Here is a 19,269-nt window from a genome sequence, read left to right as displayed (position 1 = left end):
AGAAAGCTGATCAATAAAGGGAACTTGTAGGGGTTCTGGCTCAGTCATGACCTCAGGACCAAAGTCATCCCTCTGGACTAATGCTGTCAATACCAGAACCCATTTCTTTAATAGACTGACATGGAAGTCCTTCACCTTATCTGTCTTGTGAGGTTGGGTCACCTTGTAGTTAACTGGTCTGGTCTTTTCCACTATTTCATACGGTCCTTGCCACTTACTTAATAGCTTGCTTCAGAGGATGGAAAGAGGGCTAAGACTATCTCCCAGCTGGAAGGCTCTCTCACACAGGTACTTTCTCAGCATCTTGAAAACTCCCTTACAAAGGTACTCTTAAGTATTTTCCCTATCTGTCCCAGCAGATTCACAATCTAACTGTTGTATCTGGGGCAATGGAGGGATTAGAGAGAATTACTTTCAGGACAGAAGAGCTCAGGTTTCAGGGAAGTGTATTACAAAAACATAAAACAGAAAGGGTGTGAGGTAGCTGAACAGCATAAGAAATTGAATTTAAAAAATCAGATGAGACAGAAAGAGAATTAGAGAAGATGAATAAGACAGAGAAATTCAGAGAATCTGGAGATGTGTATTAAAAAAAATGTAAAATCCACTACTCATATAGCTAGGGCTGATCTTATTCTTGTGCCCAAAACTACACAGTTGGATTACCTAGCAAAGCCATTTTACAAGAAATGGTCTGCTAAGATAGGGGTCTCTGCTCTATGATTCACTCTGGGGTTGCCCCCAGGATTCAGACAAGACATCTGTAGGTGGCAGAAGTTTGCATTTTCTATTCATGCACCATTATGAGTTTGTCTTTGTGTAATATTCCTTCCTGTTAAGAATGTGGTTCTCGTTCCCTGTGTCCTTCAGTATAAGTGGCAGCTTCTATATCCCTGCCTCCATCCTCTGAGCTACCCTTTTCTCAGGTAATAAGTTTTGTATTCCTGTACCCACCTTCTGATCGGATGAAAGTGTGGGAAGACTCTATATCACTGCATCCATCCCTCATTCCTTCAGCCCTGCAGTCTCTTTATCCTTGCCTCTATCTCCTGAGCTATCCTGTCCTCATACCCATCTTGTGATCCTTCCAGTCCATACCCTGATCAAGTTTCAAGTTTAATATTCATTTGATGAATCGCTTATAACAATATCTAAGCGATGTACATTTTAAAAACCACAAGGATGTGGTAATACAATTAGAGTAACAAAAAATTTTAAACAAAAGACAAATAACATTGGACAGACAAGAAAGGTTGGGGAGGAGGGGAAAAGTTACAATTTTTATATTTAGAATTTAACATCAATGGGAAAATACATTGGGTAGTAGCGGGTTTTAATAGAAAAAAAGAATATGGAAACCTGAAGTATTACTTTTCATGCATCAAAAGCATCTTGAAATAAGTATGTCTTTAAAATTTTCTTAAAAGAGACAAGGTCTGTTTCATTTTTAATAAAATTTGGAAGAGAGTTCCATAATGTAGGGGCTTTCACGGAGAACATATCATTGCGTCGTGTGCCTATTATTCTAAGCGATGGAATAGAGAGCAGTTGTGATGAAGAGGATCTTAGGGAGCGAGATGGTCTGTATGGGATAATCATTTTTGCTATAAATTGGGGTTCGTTGAAGCTCAGTGTTTTGTATACCAAAAATAAAACTTTAAAAGTTATTCTATGAGTTATGGGGAGCCAGTGTGATTTGATAAGTAAAGGAGTGACATGGTCGAATTTTTTTGCATTGTGAATTAACTTGACTGATCTGTCAAGTTCTAGAGGTGACATGGTCTGATTCCTGTGCCCATCCCCTGAGCCCTCTAATCCTTGAGGTGACAGCCTCTGTATTTCTATGTCCATTTTCTGAGCTTTTCAGTATTAGAGAGAAAAAGATGGCAGAAACATGATGGCAGATAAAGACCAAATGGCCCCTCTAGTCTGCCCATCTGCAGGAACCATTCTCTCTTTCTCTCTCCAAGAGATCCCACATGCCTATCCCAGGCCCTCTTGAATTGAGTCTTGCCCATGCTCCAATTATTCATCTTGTAGTAACCTAGAAGTAAATAGTTCAAGTTCTCTGTCCTGCAAATGTGAAAAAATCCCTGGTTTAATTTGAATAAGAATATGTTTGTCTGCCACTGACCAAAGCCTTGTCAGTAGCAGAGAGGCTTTAATTAAGGCAAAGTTAGGCACATTCTTAGTTATTTATAATTGCTTTTTTTTTCCCCCCTCTTCATATTAAATGTTAGATCTGAGTCATGACCTCTGCCCTTAACAGCATTTTGGCTGTGATTTAACACTGTGTTAAATAGGTTTTAATGCTCTGCTGCCTGACCCCGTTGGAGGGATGAAACTATGTTAACCCTGACTAAAAGGAGAGGATGAAAATTGTTCAGTACTCTCAGGATTGTGCATGTGTGTTGTGTGCCAGTTTACATCTAGTCACTAACTACCAATGGTCACCAAGCCTCAGAAATTTTAAGTTAAGACACTTTCTTCCTTGGTTGGAGACTGTCAGCATTTCCATCGTCAGAGAGCAGACGAGGTTCTGAACGTGGAAGCAGACATTTTACGTAAAACAGTGCAGAGCACGAAGTGACTAAAGTAGTTCCTAGGTTGGAAAAGCAGAAACCTCATAGCATAACGGAGAGAGGCAGGGCACGCTATGTGTGATGCACTGCTCTCTGAACTGCCTCCTCCACTTCCTGCCTTCCACCCATCACGGACTGTTGGCTTCACAGCCTCTCACCTGTTTCCGTGCAGAAAAACTATGTCACTCCTTCTTCCCAAGGTGGAAAGGCAGAAGGGAGGTGGTCAGGAAGCCTGGTTATTACACACACAGAATTTGTAAAACACCGAGGATGTTTCCAAGAATATCTGCTTATAGAAGAGTTATTTTTAAGCACCACACAGGTAAGTAAAAAAAAAAAGCTTTTAAAAGAATCGTGAAAACCGTATTCTTATGTCATGGAAAAACTGTAAGGAGGATTCCACTGAGAAAGTTCCTCCACTGAGCATTTCCTTTGGTGAGAATATTCCATTTAATGGAACAGCCCTGCAATACAATTTGGTTTTATGGAGAGTGCTTTTATTTTTACTTCTTTAAAACATGGCTAAGCTGCTGTATAAAAAAATTTCACAGCAATTTACAATTAAACAGAATTAGACATTGCTATAATGTATCCAGAATGAGCACAATTCTATATAGTAACAGTAAAACACAATAACCGACAGGCCATTCCACTAATTCACAGTAGGATCCACTCATAAGCAGCAAAGATGTCTGTAATCAAACTGAACCCTCAAATCTGCTTTAAGATCATTCCACTTATATTGCTTGGACAATCTACATATAGAAGTTTTTACCAAAAAATTCATTCCACATGTAGAATGCTCTGCTGAAATAAGCTCTATATATGGAATGTTCTGTTACAAAAAGCAGTCTGTTTAGAAGAAAGCAATTCTAAATACATTTCATTTTACTCCTCTCCTTTTTTCTGTTTCTTTTCCCTTCTGTCCGATGGAGTCCAAAGAAATGTATATGGGTACTGGATCCTGGTACGTGTCACATTAGGGTAAAATCTTGAATTGAAATTCTTCCATGGTAACTATGAAAATTTAACCTGTGTCAAGTTACATAGAAACACAGGAACTTAGAAACATGATGTTAGAATAATAACTTGTATTGAAAAACTTGTACTGTAAAGATAACTGGCAAATTGTAACCTATAAACTGTATATTAAGTATACTGGTATTAGACCCGTGGTATACAACAAGTTAGGATAAGATACTTGTATCAAAAACTGTACTATAATTACGGCAAATCATAACCTGATAACTGTCTTTTATGTATGTTCAACCTGTAACCTGTTCTGAGCTCGAGGACAATGGAATATAAAATGAATTAAATAAATAGAATAAATAAATATTCCTCTTCCTCCTGTTCATATTTCCCTTTCATGATCTCCTCTTCTTTCTCCTCTGCGGAGGAGAAAGAGGAGAAGGCCATGAATTGCTTTCTTATAAACAGACTGCCTTTGTAACAGAACATTCCATACTAGTATTTTAGCCCGTTACATTAAAGGGTGCTAGAATATATGTCTGGCTGTCTGGCTGTCTCTCTCTCCCTCCCTCCCGCTGTCTTTGTTTCTGTCTGTCTCTCTCTCTGGCCACCTTTGTCTCTCTGTCTTTCTGTGTCTCTCCCTGCACCTTTGTCTTTCTTCTTTTCTTTCTGTCTGCCTTCCTCCCGCTGTCTGTCTTTCTTCCCCCCCCCCACACTTCCATGTGCAGCAGCAACAGCAGCATTCCCTCCCCCTCTATGTCCCTGTGCAGCAGCATTTCCCCCCACCCTACTTCCCTATATGAATGGGCTTTAGAAAGGTGGATGTGATGCCCACGTAGCAGTGCATACTGACTGTGTAGAGAGGTCTGTGTTGGTGTCTCTTAGGGAGCACATGTCACTGTGCGTCCGTTGCGTTTAGGAGCACGTCGCTCCGTGTGCACGTGGAGCTGCGGCGCTTCTGCTGGCGGCCGCGGGGTGGCACTGTGACCCGGGCTGCGGCCAGGCTTCAGGCAGGGCCGCGGCTCCGTCGATCAGCGAGCGAGACCTGGCCGGGCGGCGGCGGGCTGGGCCTTGCGGCGCACGGAATTGCAGAGCGGTGGCTGCTGCAGCTTCCAGCCCAGCCCCGAGATGTCCGGCAAAATTGAGAAAGCAGAATAGTCATCGGTAGTGTGGGGCAGTTGTAGGCGCGCATGCGCACTCCTTCCTCCACGGACAAACGGATCAGGCAACACGCAGGTAGGAGTGCGCATGTGCGCTTAGCATTTTATTATATTAGATATAGAATTTATTTCAGCAGAGCATCCTACACATGAAATTTTCTGGCAATTAAATTATATATGTGGATTGCCCGGGCAATATAAGTGGAATGATCTTATAACAGATTATGGGGGTGAGCAAAATAATGCACAAAGAATTAAATACAATAAGAGCAGAATATTGTAGTACCGGTACTACAGAATGAAACTAGCAACTACCGTATAAGAGGTTGATGATCCCTTGATGGAATAGCATCACAGTTCTGGAATTAGGGCTCTTTTTATCAAGCAACAGTAGAGCCTTTTACCGCAGGACAGTAAGGTAAATGCTCATTCAGTTCCTATGAGTGTTGGAGCATTTACCTCACGGCCCACAGTAAAAGACTGTACCACTGCTTGATTAAAGGAGCCCTTACAGCCTGTTTTACAAAGCCATGCTAGCAGCTGCCACACGGCAACAGCCCCGAAGCCCTTTAAATCTCTATGGGCTTCAGGGCCGTTACCACGCAGCAGCCGCTGGTGCAGCTTTGTAAAACAGGCCCTTGGCTTCCAAAGGTACTTAGAATAGAAATGAATATTTTTAGGAACATGGTTTTTCCCAATCACTAATCATGTTCAGATGACATGAGAATCAGAATATTTATATTTTGGCATAACTTCCATGTAGAAATATGTTAGTTCTGATCTGCACCTGTTAGGGAGAGATTGGATTTTTGTGGATGCAAAGTATGTTTGCATTTAACTCATAAGACCTACCATACTGTATCAGCCCAAAGGTCAGTGAGGGTCATGTATACAGTATGTCACATATGCAAGCATCGTCCATCAGGTGTGCTCCAACTGAAAAAAAAAAAAAAAAGTTGAGAAAACCTGCCCCAAGATTATTTGGTTTTTATTATTGCTAATTTTTTATGATAAATCTTTGATTTTTTTTTCTGTCATCTTCAGGAAATGTGCATCTCTGATGCCTTTTGTATTTTGCATTTATCTAGATTTCAAACAAGACAGGTCTTGCTGCCCTGCCCCTCAGACAGTAAAAAAATTACTGGAGCAGAAGCGTCAACGTGAGATTAGTCCTGGATATGCAACTACCTCTCAGGTAAGAGATAGTCCTCCTCCCCCCACAAACGCTGTCACTGGTTGTTTAGATTTACACTCAGATCCAAGCCAGGACATTCAATGAGGGGATTCTCTCCAATCATCTTCACATACAAGTAAATTAGCAAAAGGATTTATTTCCCAAACAGTCAGAAAACAAAGTTGACTGCAGCAAAGAAAGACCCACGTACAGGCAGTCGAAAGAATTGTGCCCTTCATACCCGTTCCCCAATTACAAGGCTTCAAATGGGGGACGGAGAGTCTAAAAATCTTAGTCATTAAATAAGCAGAACTTTAGAGTCTCAGAGAGTTCATTTAGTCTCATGAGTCCTGTCCACAACAAAGTCTTCATCTCCCATAAAGGAGCAGAAGGAAGCCACCTTCTCCTATCTCTGATACTTGCCTCTTCCTATCTGTCAGTGCAGCAGGTGGCTTTCACTTTACAAATCAACATTTAGAAAAATATAAGAACATAATAAGCTCCAGTGTTTTCTCTATCAAGCTTGATAAATCTTGCTCCTGTTAATATATTATTCTTTCCTCTTCTCTACTTTTTTTCAAGACGCCAACCAAAATTCTGGATAAGATCCATTTTCTTCCATCTTTAATTGTTAAAAACAACCGCTTTTTAAGAAGCAAACCACCTCCCCTCCCCTATTCATTCTTTCCCTTCCCCTTCCTACCTATCTTTTATTTTTATTTTTACTTCAATGTAGTTTTGAATCTTCCCCTTCCCCAGTCCATATCTTTGTCTTTGACTGTTTTTTTTAATGTTACCCTATTTTACTTTTACTTTTATTTTTATTATTATTTTTTTAAACTCAAACTTTAATCATTGTAAACCATCCAGATATTTGTTTGATGGTCGGTATAGCAAACTGTAAATAAACTTGGAAACTTAGCAGAGCTCCCCATTCAGGGAGTCTCTGCAGAAGAATCAGTGGCTTGTTCAGCTACGGGAGGTAGATCGAGCCAGACGGAGCGCCATGGAATTTCTTCTGATGGTGAGCATTTTTACACTCAACAACCTATATTTTGGGAAAAGCCCTCTCAAGTGACCCTGGAGTCCTTATAGGACCTGGTGGCAAACTTTGGTAAGACTATTAGCCCCAATTTCCAATATATTGAAGGTAAACTGGTCGAACATACCAAAGAGCTTAAAGATTTAAAAGAGGACATGTTTGTCTCTAATTCTTCAGTTCAGAAGCTTGAACAGGACTTATCATCTTTTAAATAACTTCAAAAGTCTCTAATTAAAAACAATGTGAATCTTAGAAGGAAAGTAGAAATGAATAGGAGGGAATAGATTTAGTAGATAAAGACAGACTGTTCACACTCTCCAAGGTAGGGAGAATGCAGAACTTAACAGATCTCCATCCCTACAGGAGAACGAGAGGGCACTCTCTAAAGTTGAAAGAGGATAGATTCCATAGAAACGTAGGAAGTTCTTCTTCACCCAGAGAGTGGTGGAGAGCTGGGACGCTCTTCCAGAGTCTGTTGTATGGGAAAACACCCTCCAGGGTTCCAAGACTAAGCTGCACAAGTTCATTTTAAACTGGGACGTATGCAGGTGAGGCTGGACTCATTTAGAGCACTGGTCTTTGACCTGGGGGCCACCGCGTGAGTGGACTGCCGGGCAGGATGGATCACTTGTCTGACCCAGCAGCAGCAATTCTTATGTTCTTATGCTTGAGAATAACTCACATAATAATAACCTGAGACTGATTAATTTTCCTAGGCTCACCATTTCACATTGCACCACATATAAAATCTTGCTGCTGGCTTTTAAAATCAAATATACGCGTTCACTAGCTATTCTTGATAAACTTATCATTCCTTACTCTTCTCCATGGACCCTCAGATCAGCTGACCAGAACTTACTAACTGTCCCCCCAATCAAGGAACTTTATTACACTAGAAACACTATTAGTTGGAGCAGTTCAGCCATAGCCCCTTTCAGTTCCTTGATTACCCTTGGATGGATGCCATCCAGTCCCGGGGATTTATCATTTTTAAGCCTATCAATCTGCCTGCATACCTCTTCTAGACTGACCGTCAACCCTGTCAGTTTCCCATCTTCGTTTCCTGCATATAGCCTGTCGGCTTCCGGTATGTTGTGTATATCCTCTTCAGTGAATACAGACGCAAAAAATGTGTTCAGTTTGTCGACAATGGCTTTGTCCTCCTTTAGCACTCAATTTATTCCATGGTCATTCAACGGCTCCACCGCTTCCTTTGCAGATCATTTCCTCTTAATATATCAAAAGAACGGCTTGAAGTTTTTTGCCTCATTGGCTAATTTTTCCTCGTAGTCTCTTTTGGCCCCCTGCTTTGATGCTGTTTGTGCTTTTTCCAGTTTTCATCCGTTTTTGACCCTTTCCATTCCTTAAACAATCGCTTCCTTCACTGCTACAGTGAGCCACACCGGTTCCTTGTTCTTTTTCCTCTTGAATCCCTTGTTGTTATGCAGTATATAGAGATTTTGCTCCTCGGTGACTGTGTCCTTAAAAAGGGACTATGCTTGATCTAGTGTTTTTACAGTGTTAATCCTCTTCCTAATCTTCTTCCCCACCATGAGTCTCATCCCTTTGTAATTCCCTTTTCAGAAGTTCAGTGCCGTGGCCATCGTTCTGGGTCAATGTTTTGCCCCCGTGTCCAGGTTGAAGTGGATAATATTGTGATCACTGCTTCCCAGCGTCCCTTCTACTTTTATACCTTGCATTGGTCCTCATAGTCCATTTAGAATTAAGTCCAGAACTGCATTTCCTCTTGTATTTTCCTTGACAAGTTGTTCCAGGAAGCAATCGCCTACAGCATCCAGGAACTTGGTCACCCTACTCCAGTCTATCCCCGGATAATTGAAGTCACCCATGATAACTGTGTTGCCTCCCTTGAAGTTGCGTTTAATCTCGTCTGTCATTTCTCCATCAGTTTCTTTGGACTACCCTGGGGGTTGGTAGTAGATGCTGATCTTCATTTCCATTCCATTTGTTCCTGGAATTTTGATCCATAGAGACGCTACCTTTTTCATTTCCAGCGTGTTCTCTCCGGTAGACTCAATTCCCTCTTTGATGTATAGGGCTATACTCCCACCTTTTTCACCTACTCTGTCTCTGCTGTATGGCTTGTATCCCGGTATCACAGTGTCCCAGATGTTTTCCTCGTTCCACCATGTTTCCGTGGTGTTGATGATGACAAGGTTATCTTTTTGTGCCATAGCTTCCAATTCCCCCATCTTATTCCGTAGGCTCCTTGCTTTAATGTACATACACTTGAGTTTACGGCCTGTTACTTTCTTGCATTTCCTTCCCTCTTGTGTCCCTTTCGATCCGTCAGGATTTCTATCTTGCCTATGATCCGGTGAGTCTTCCCCGCTGTCTTCTTGCATGGTATCCTCTGGGTATACCGTTTCCCGAACCATCGACTCTTGGTCGACTGTCGGCTTTCCCCTTCTTCCTAGTTTAAAATCTTCTCAATTTCTCTCTTGATATTGTTTGCAAGTAGCCTCGTTCCGTCTCCGCTGAGGTGGAGTCCATCCTTCCTGTATAGCTTGCTCTTCCCCCAGAACGTGCTACGGCTGGTAGCGCTCTAGAAATAATAGTACAGTAGTAGTAGTAGATCCTCAAAAATGTTTCAGGGAGAAATGGAAAAAAATTGTTTAATTGGGTAATGTTGAATTATCGCCTGCGGATTAGTTATAAAATTGTTTTTCTTTGTATTCTGCTTCATTTGATCTTTGTATTGTCACTGTCCTTATAGTTTGGGTCTCAGGAAGTATAGATAGTTTTTCTTCTTTTTTTTTTTTTCATTGTTACTTTTATTGCAAAGCCAAATTGTCTTTTCCTCTGTGTTACATAAGCAAGTGGATACTTGTGAATTGACAATTGATTTGTCAACATATGCATAAATAAAAATACATTTAAACAAATTTTTGCCAGCTGAAAAAGGTCAGTTTATTACAGGAAACTGGCCAATGGAAGTCAGTACACAGATTAGCACAACATGACATTGCAAATCAGCCTGTGTGCCTTTTTATATAGTTTACAAAGAAACATTTGTGATTTTTAATTATAGCAGAAAAGCTACTGTCTTATCAGTTTTTCTCTTTTCAAAGCTTATTCTTTGTCATGTATACCATTATTTCTGAATTCAAGCTTTCATTTTTTTCCCTGTTTCTAATGTATTTCTGTGGCCTTTAGGCCAACTCCATTTAACATTTGACTAGAGGCAATTTTCTCTATTTTCTTAATAGTTCTGTTTCCCATGGACACTGGGGCCTAAATTCACTTTTACTTTACTTTCCAGTTCATATAGTCTGCAGATACTTTAAAAGCTCAATGCGAATAATACAAAGAGACTCAGAACCACCCAGGAAGTACAAAAGTACTGCTAAAAAAATTAACTACAAGAATAAATAACAATCAATGCAGCATGCCCTAAACAGAAAAGTTTTGACTGCTCGCCTAAATAAAAAATAATAATCAGTCAAACCTCTAACTTCTGTAGGAAAAGAATTCCAGATTTGAACCATGCAATGCAATAGAGAAGAGTTAGCATATTTCAGGTATTAAATACCTTTTGCAGTAGGCCAATTTAATTTCATTTGATATCAAAAACTGTACTGCAAATTAATGTGAGGTAGTGAGATGATATCAAATAAATATGCAGGGGCCAACTCATTTAAGAATTTTAAAAACAATTATACAGACTTTGAATTTTACCCAAACCTCAACACAGGGGTCCTTAAAATATAGGTAGATAGATATGAGGCAGGTTTGAAAAGTCTGGTAAAAAACAAACAAACCACAAGTTAAATATATTGTAAATTTTGGCAAAACCTATGTTTCCGATAGGTTGAAAAAACTGGATGCTTGCTGGACTATGTTGTGAAATATAACTGGTTTTTTAAAATATATATTTGTTTAACTTCTTGTTGTTTTTTTTACTGAACTTTTCAAACCACCCTCGTAGTTATAGGTATATGCCTGCGTTCAAAGATCTGTCAGTGATACGCTATAATGAGCAGCTTCCAAGGCTAGCTACTTATCGGAACCTCCCCACAGTGTATCTCAGTCCTCGTCTAGTTATTTTTACTGTCCATAGGACTACATTTAAGGATCAGACAAGATCTCTGCAGAGCAGATTTGCTGCACAGTTATGAGATGATCCTACTAAAGATTTAACTTATGGAAAGGAAAAGACTTTCACAGAGAAAAAAATGTACAGATTAAATGTTGTCCACTGAACACTATGGAATATTTTCTCCATCCCAAAGGCAAAAATCTGCACACCTTTTATTGTGCAAAATTTGTCTCCATCCCAAAGGCAAAAATCTGCACACCTTTTATTGTGCAAAATTTGTCTCCTTTTATTGTGCAAAATTTGTCTCCATCCCAAAGCACCTTTTATTGTGCAAAATTTGTCTCCTTTTATTGTGCAAAATTTGTCTCCATCCCAAAGCACCTTTTATTGTGCAAAATTTGTCTCCTTTTATTGTGCAAAATTTGTCTCCATCCCAAAGCACCTTTTATTGTGCAAAATTTGTCTCCTTTTATTGTGCAAAATTTGTCTCCATCCCAAAGCACCTTTTATTGTGCAAAATTTGTCTCCTTTTATTGTGCAAAATTTGTCTCCTTTTATTGTGCAAAATTTGTCTCCATCCCAAAGCACCTTTTATTGTGCAAAATTTGTCTCCTTTTATTGTGCAAAATTTGTCTCCATCCCAAAGCACCTTTTATTGTGCAAAATTTGTCTCCTTTTATTGTGCAAAATTTGTCTCCATCCCAAAGCACCTTTTATTGTGCAAAATTTGTCTCCCTCCCAAAGCACCTTTTATTGTGCAAAATTTGTCTCCATCCCAAAGCACCTTTTATTGTGCAAAATTTGTCTCCATCCCAAAGCACCTTTTATTGTGCAAAATTTGTCTCCTTTTATTGTGCAAAATTTGTCTCCATCCCAAAGCACCTTTTATTGTGCAAAATTTGTCTCCTTTTATTGTGCAAAATTTGTCTCCATCCCAAAGCACCTTTTATTGTGCAAAATTTGTCTCCATCCCAAAGCACCTTTTATTGTGCAAAATTTGTCTCCTTTTATTGTGCAAAATTTGTCTCCATCCCAAAGGCAAAAATCTGCACACCTTTTATTGTGCAAAATTTGTCTCCTTTTATTGTGCAAAATTTGTCTCCTTTTATTGTGCAAAATTTGTCTCCTTTTATTGTGCAAAATTTGTCTCCTTTTATTGTGCAAAATTTGTCTCCTTTTATTGTGCAAAATTTGTCTGTTTCCAAGTTGTTGGAAATTAAATATTTAGGGCTCCTTTTACTAAGCTGCGCTAGCGGTAACAACACCATTGAGCTGGCATTAGTTTTTACGCATAGCATGGGGGTTAGCATGTGCTTTTCGACAGCATGTGCTGAAAATGCTAGCACAGCTTAGCAAAAGGAGCCCTAAGAGTTCCTTTTACAAAGCCATGGTAGAAGTTCCCACTGCAGGCCGGCAAGGTAAACGTTCTACTGCTCATAGGAATTCTATGAGAAACTTCTACCACAGCTTGTAAAAGCCATTGATAAGTAGAAGGTGGACTGGTGCAGAACATTGCTTCAGGGTTGTATACTTTGTTGCTACGTGCTTCAACCTGGCCCTAAACTATATCATAGAATTCAGATGCTGTGTAAGCCAGAGCCAAGAATTAGTAGGGTGGCCGGATTTGAGCCAGATAGTGTTGTTTTCTCCTCCTTCCTCTTCCTCCCCAGATTTCCTCTTCCTCTTGCCCAGCAAAATGATGCACAAGGGAAACAGCAGCCACAAAGATCAGAAGCGCCATTTCTTCTGCATCATCATGGGAGCCACTTCACACTGTTCTCCCTCTTCCGTCATGGTGACAGCAATGTGCAGACACTTTCTTTTGCTAGTCCGGAAATGTTTGCACAAGTCTTTCAAATTTTCTGCCATAATGGAATAGGTAGAGTGCGGTGGAGGGGGCGGGGGGGGGGGGGGGGCAGAGAGAGGAATGAACATTTTTGGTGCTGCTTAGGAGGGGATGTCTTTGGAGAGCTGAGCCTAGAGTGGGGCAGGAAAAGAGGGAATGAGCCTTGCAAACATTACATAACATAACATCATACTTCTTAACCGCGTAATCATGAGTTCTACGTGGTTTACAAAAGATTATAAATTAAAAACAATTTAAGAATGACAAAAAGAAATTATTTGACCAAGTATTTTGAAAAGAGATAAGTTTTCAGTTGAGTTCAAAAATATTTATAAGAGCAAGCTCCAAGCAATAACAATCAAAATCCTCTGTCATGTGAAGCTGCTTGGAATGCTAAAATATGGTCCAGAAATTTCTTACTTTTACAGCCCTGTACTTACAGGAAGGTGAATAGGGCATAAGACTTTCTACTATTTTTATACGATGCTAGAGAGAATCTATTAACCATATAAGACGGAGCGGTACCATACATAACCTTATAGCAAAAGCAACCCAACTTAAACAAAACACGAGCCTCCCTTGACAGCCAATGCAATTCACAATAAAATGGAGTCACATGATCATATTTTTTTTTTAAGACCGTGGAGCATTCTAACCTGCTGTATTCTGAATCAGTATGAGTTGAACCATGTCTTTCTTGGGAATTGTTAAATACACAATATTACAATAGTCCAATGGTCCAAAATCTGGAATACCATACAATCTATCACCAACTGCTCAGAAGAGATTTCTATGGACATTATAATCCTTCGATCTCAACAGCCCTGTTGTCCTCCTAAACTCATTGATACCATGTTTGTGACTGCTCTCATGCATATTCTGAAAAATTGGAAATCATTTTCGTTATTAGATTATACTTTTTGGTGGAACTCTCTATGTATGTACCACAGATTTGAATCATATGCATGTGAAAAAAAAATTTCACTCCGTAAATCCATGAATTGGAAAAACAAAAAATCACCCTGGTCATTTTTAGATTTATATGTACATTCTACTATGTAGACACTCCTGTCTTCTCTTCTCCTCTCTTTAAATTTTTATTTATTTTTTTTCTTTCTCTTCTTTTTTCCTCTCTCTTTCAATTTTTACTTTGTCCTATTTCACTTTCTATTGTCATACATCACCACAAACAAATCCAATACTCTGAGCTTTTCTTAATAATATGGGCCTTTATAAATAACTATATATTAATGCAAAATGTTATACTACTTTTATGTATTTGAATTGCTCCTTGTATTTTTTAAAATACTGAATAAAAATTTATTGAATTAAAAAAAATATTACAATAGTCCAAAAGACTCAATAATAAAGGTTGTACCAGAAGTTTAAAAGCAGAAAACTCAAAAAAAGGTTTCATGGTACGCAAAGATGAGAATGCCTGAGATGTAAGAGAGTGGTGATCTGAGGAGTCGTGATTGAGAGTGAGGCATCTGTGAGATGAGGAAAAGGAATGGCAACGGAATCCTTTGAGAGGAGACAGAATGGAGAGGAAAAAAAAAGAGTAGGAGGGTGAGATTAGCCAAAATGGAAGAATAGAGGAGAGACTCAGACGTCACATCCATCAAAAGAACCACACCCACTCTCACTACCCATGCAATGACATACACACATCTCCAAATTTACTCATTCAATTAAACATACCTTTCCCCCATTCACTCACTGACATTCTTCCCAGTTACATATTTGCAGACATTCTCTACTCAAAAAGCACTCTGCACCCACTCATACCCTTACCCACCTACTCAGACACATCACACAGTCATACACACCCCTATGATTCCACTCTCACCCCACCCCCGTCCACAGCTCCCAAATCCAACCTGCTATCCGTTGCACCTACAGCTACTCCCAAAATGCAAGTTTAAAAATCCTAAGAAGGGAGATTGAGGCCTTGGGAGATTCAACAGGCGGCACCTGAATAGGTGGCTAATCAAGGGCCTAAGGGCTCCTTTTACGAAGGTGCCCTACAGGTTCTACCACACGCACCGGATTAGTGCATGCTAGCCAAAAATCTACCACCTGCTCAAAAGGAGGCGGTAGCGGCTAGCGCACGTGGCATTTTGGCGCAGGCTATTCCGTGCGTTAAGGCCCTAGCGCGCTTTTGTAAAAGGAGCCCTAAGTTAGTCTAATAACAAAGGTATCATCTTATTTTTGTTTTCTTCTGTTTTACTCCTACCGCATTTAACATTGGGTAAAATAAACATAGCCGGCATCTTGTACTTATTGTCTACATTCTCTTTGGTTTTCTTTTTGCTTGCTATTTCTGTACTGCAAACACCTGTTGGATTTCTTTTGTTGTTTGCCTTTTACTCCTATTTATTACCTTTAAAACAGACTAATATGATAACCACACTATTTTTTTCTTGCCTTGGTCAGAATCTTTTACAATATGGTGATTTGCATGTCTATATAAATTGCAGTATTGATTAGTATTATATGCAAATGTTGTCCTCATTTTTGGACGTAAGTAGCCTTCTGTTGTAGTATCTCATCTCCCCTGTGTGCAGAACACTGACTGGCTGCATGTACTTAGGGTTTCTCACAATGGAAATATTCCAAAAGCTAATTAAAAAAAAAAAAAAAATCTCTCTTAACAGGCTCCCACATCTGTTGCCCAAGCTCCTCAATCAGGTAAGCTGAATTGCATCAAATTTTATTTCTGCAAACTCTATCAAATGGTACGTAATGCACAGAGTATATCAAAGTGCCCTGGGGCTTTGCAAACAGATTTCAAAGTTTCTCACCTGTGACTGTAAGAAAGTCTGGGGAAGGAGGAGGCTCATTTGCCAGTGCATATAAAGACTTAGTTCAACTTTCAACTGCTAGCACATATCGGCTTCTGTATTTTTCTCAATCATTTTGTCATAAGTTGACTTTCTTTGCCACTTTTTTTGTTTATGGCTGTCGTTATCTGTATTTCATGCTTGCATTTTATATCCTTTCCTTTTCTTGCATCCTGAATGTCTTTCAGTTTGCAGTCACCTCATCTGTTTTATCTTGCATTCTCTCTGTCTCTCTGTTTTTCTTGTTATCTTGTACTGTCTTTCTCATTCTCTTTATCTGTTTGGTATCAAGCTATTGTAATGCCTCTTATTTATTTCCTTCTAGCCAGTAACCTTTTCTCTGAGCCCCTGGCCTCCACCATGTCTACATATCCAGCCTCTTTTGATACCTGGCCTCCTGCAGTGTCTCACCGCAGCACCACTCCATCCGAGTATCAGTGCCGTTTCTTATCAGGAGGGGGCTATGTCACTGCTCCTGACTCCCTATATTCTACCACAGTACCATATCCTGGCCTGGAGGGCTATGGAGCCACGCATTCTGATACAGAAGTGGACTACAATGTCATGCTAAGCCCACCCAGTGAATTTGCAGTAAGCTCTTCTGATTTCATCCAACTCTCAGATCCTTAAAGGCTAAGATGAAGAAACGTTTGGCAGGACTGGTATAATGCTGTTATGGAGTTGGGGAAAATAGATCAGAACTTCCCCAGGACTGTTGAGTCTGGAATCCAATGTACACAGAAAAGAGAAGGCAGTGAAGCTAATCTAGAATTATCACATAATCATGCAATGGTGCAGATCACCCGGGGCAGATCATTATTTAGCATCCCCTCCTCTATATGACAAAATTGAATGAGTAATAATAATGGTCAGAAAAGAAGCACAGATAGCTTGACCAGATAAAATTTTTTCAGGAAGGGGTATTTCATTATTGACATTGTTTAGAATTACCAGTGCATGGTAATAATAAAAAGGCAGTGGCATGTGGTGACATTTACAACAGGGAATTAAATAAATATGCCAAATGGCCCCAACACCATAGAGTATCAATACATCTTTTGAAAAAACTGAACAAGCCAAATTACTTCAGATCATTAAATAGAAAATTCATACTCATAGAATAGCAGGCCACAATTGTACAAACAGAATACAGATACCAAATACAGAATAACTGACCACAAACTAGAAATAAAAATATGAAGACAGAAATTAAACTGAAACCCCAAGAAGCCAGCCTTGTACAATACCAGAGAAATAGAAAGAGATGCATTTCCTCCTTGCTGTACAAAATATAAAGACATCAGATATCAGGAATGGTATTTAGGGGGGGGGGGGGTGCAATTAGGGCAATTGCTTTTGACCCTCTGACCAAAAAGGTCCTCAAGCCTGCCCAAACCTGAAGAATGCACAGCTTGGCAGTGGGCTTTTGGATCCCTAAATACCTACCCTGTACCCCAGCTATGCCCAACACCAGCTCTGACTGATATACATTTCAAAAACTGACATATTTTAATCCCTAAATAGAAAATGTAATGTGATGCATGCATAATGTGACCATACATCCCGTTTAGAATGGGACCGTCCCGTTTTTAGATCCCCTGTCCCATTGTCCCCCATGCACAGCTTTGGGATGCCGAAATGTCCCGTTTTCAGAGACAGAATCCTGAACCTCTGCTAGGGACAATGGGACAGGCAATCACGGAGAATGGGCTCTCTCCCTGCCGCTGTAACTACAGGAAAGGAAGGTCCAGGCGCTGGCCAATAAGCCGTCTCCCTGACATCAATTCTGACATCAGAAAGGAAATTCCAGGCCAGCCAATCGCTGCCTGGCTGGCCAGGAACTTCCTCTCCCACATCATAATTGATGTTGGGGAGAAGGCTTGTGGGCCAGCGCCTGGACCTTCCTTTCCTGCAGTTGTGGCGGTGAGTGGGAAGCAGCAGTGGGCGGTGGAGGCGGACCGGGGGTGTGTGTGTGGGGGGAGCGGTGTTGTGAAAAGAATCAGTGGTAGACCAGGCTTGGGCACTGGAGAGAGGGAGGCAGGCAGGCTGGCTGGCTGGATTCAGGGGCAGGGTGAGACAAAGGCTGGAAGGCAGTGAGGGGGACATAGAAAGGAAGGAGGGAGGAAGGATGGAGAGAGAGAGGCAGAGAAGGGGGGAGGGTTGTAAGCAGAAGAAAGACTAGAGAGAGAAAGACCTGGATCAAAGGGGAAAGACAGGAGGCAGATGCTAGACTATGGGAAGTGCAGACATTGGGGGAGAGACACTGAAGAAGATCAGAGAGATGGTAGATCATAACAGAGGAGGAAGACCTGGAACAAAGGTGGTGGTAGGTAAAAAGGAGAACTGACATTGGATCTAGGGAGGGTAACAGAGGGAAAAGAGAGAGAGACCTGGACCCAAAGGGGATGGGGATGGATTGTGAAAGAAATGGATGCGAGAGAAAGATTAGATGCACAGTCAGAAGGAAGTACAACCAGAGACCCATGAAATCACCAGAAAACAAAGGTAGGAAAAATGATTTTATTTTCAATTTAGTGATCAAAATGTGTCAGTTTTGAGAACTGATATCTGTTGTCTATATTTTGCACTATATTTGTCTATTTTTCTATAGTTACTGAGGTGACATTGCATATTTTATAGTCATCTGCCTTGACATCTTTGAAAAAAAACTGAAACTTGTAAATGATAATTAACATTTTCTCTGCGTAGTGTGCTTTGTGGGTTTTTTTAATTTTTTGGTTACCATTATGAATTAGTAAGATATTGTGTGTACATGAAAAATGAATGGAAGAAATTGGGGGTGGGGTTGGGCTGGGGCGGGGCAAGGGCGTGATTGGGGGTGGGACTGAAAATTAATAGATGTCCCGTTTTGATGAAAAAAAAAAATGGTCACGTTATGCATGCAAGTACTTTCTGTGAACTCACTGGCCTGGGCAAATGCAGATAAGAAAGCAGAAAGGTTTAGACCTTGGGAGGGGGGATAAGTAGAGAAAGTAGAAGGGATTAAGCCCTGGTGGGGGAGGAGATAGTGGAGAGCAGAGGAGCTCAGTTGTGAATAAGTGAGAGAGTGAAAGGGATTAAGTTTAGAGGAAGTGGAGAGAGAGGGTGGACAGGCTTATGATTCACTGGTACATTGTACTTCTAGGGAAATTCTACAGAACAGTAATAAAAATTCTGCATCTTCTGAGAAATAAGTTTTCTGAATTGAATTTTAAACTAATTATCCAATGACCATGATTTATATTGCTAAATAAAAGGTATGCAAAATTTTCAAAAATTTTTGCACAGAATTACCCCAGGCTCAGAAATTGATATTGCAAATTTTAGTAGTAGCTCAACTTTCCATTGTAAATGATATATTGCTTTTGAAGCAGTTTAAAGTGGAAGGTATCTGTGTCCTCCCCTTCCCCCCATGATCTGGCATCTCTCTCTCTCTCTTCTCCCCTTCCTTTTCTTCCCTTTCAATTTATTTTCTGCCTCTGTCTAGATCAAATTCTTCCTTACTATCCAGTCCTCAATTTCCCTCTTTTCATTATGTCTACCTACAACTTGCTACCTCTTTCCCTCATCCCTTCCAGTATCTAATTCTA

Source organism: Geotrypetes seraphini, chromosome 11, assembly GCF_902459505.1.
Source record: "Geotrypetes seraphini chromosome 11, aGeoSer1.1, whole genome shotgun sequence".
NCBI lineage: Eukaryota > Metazoa > Chordata > Amphibia > Gymnophiona > Dermophiidae > Geotrypetes > Geotrypetes seraphini.
This window is presented reverse-complemented; position numbering follows the sequence as displayed.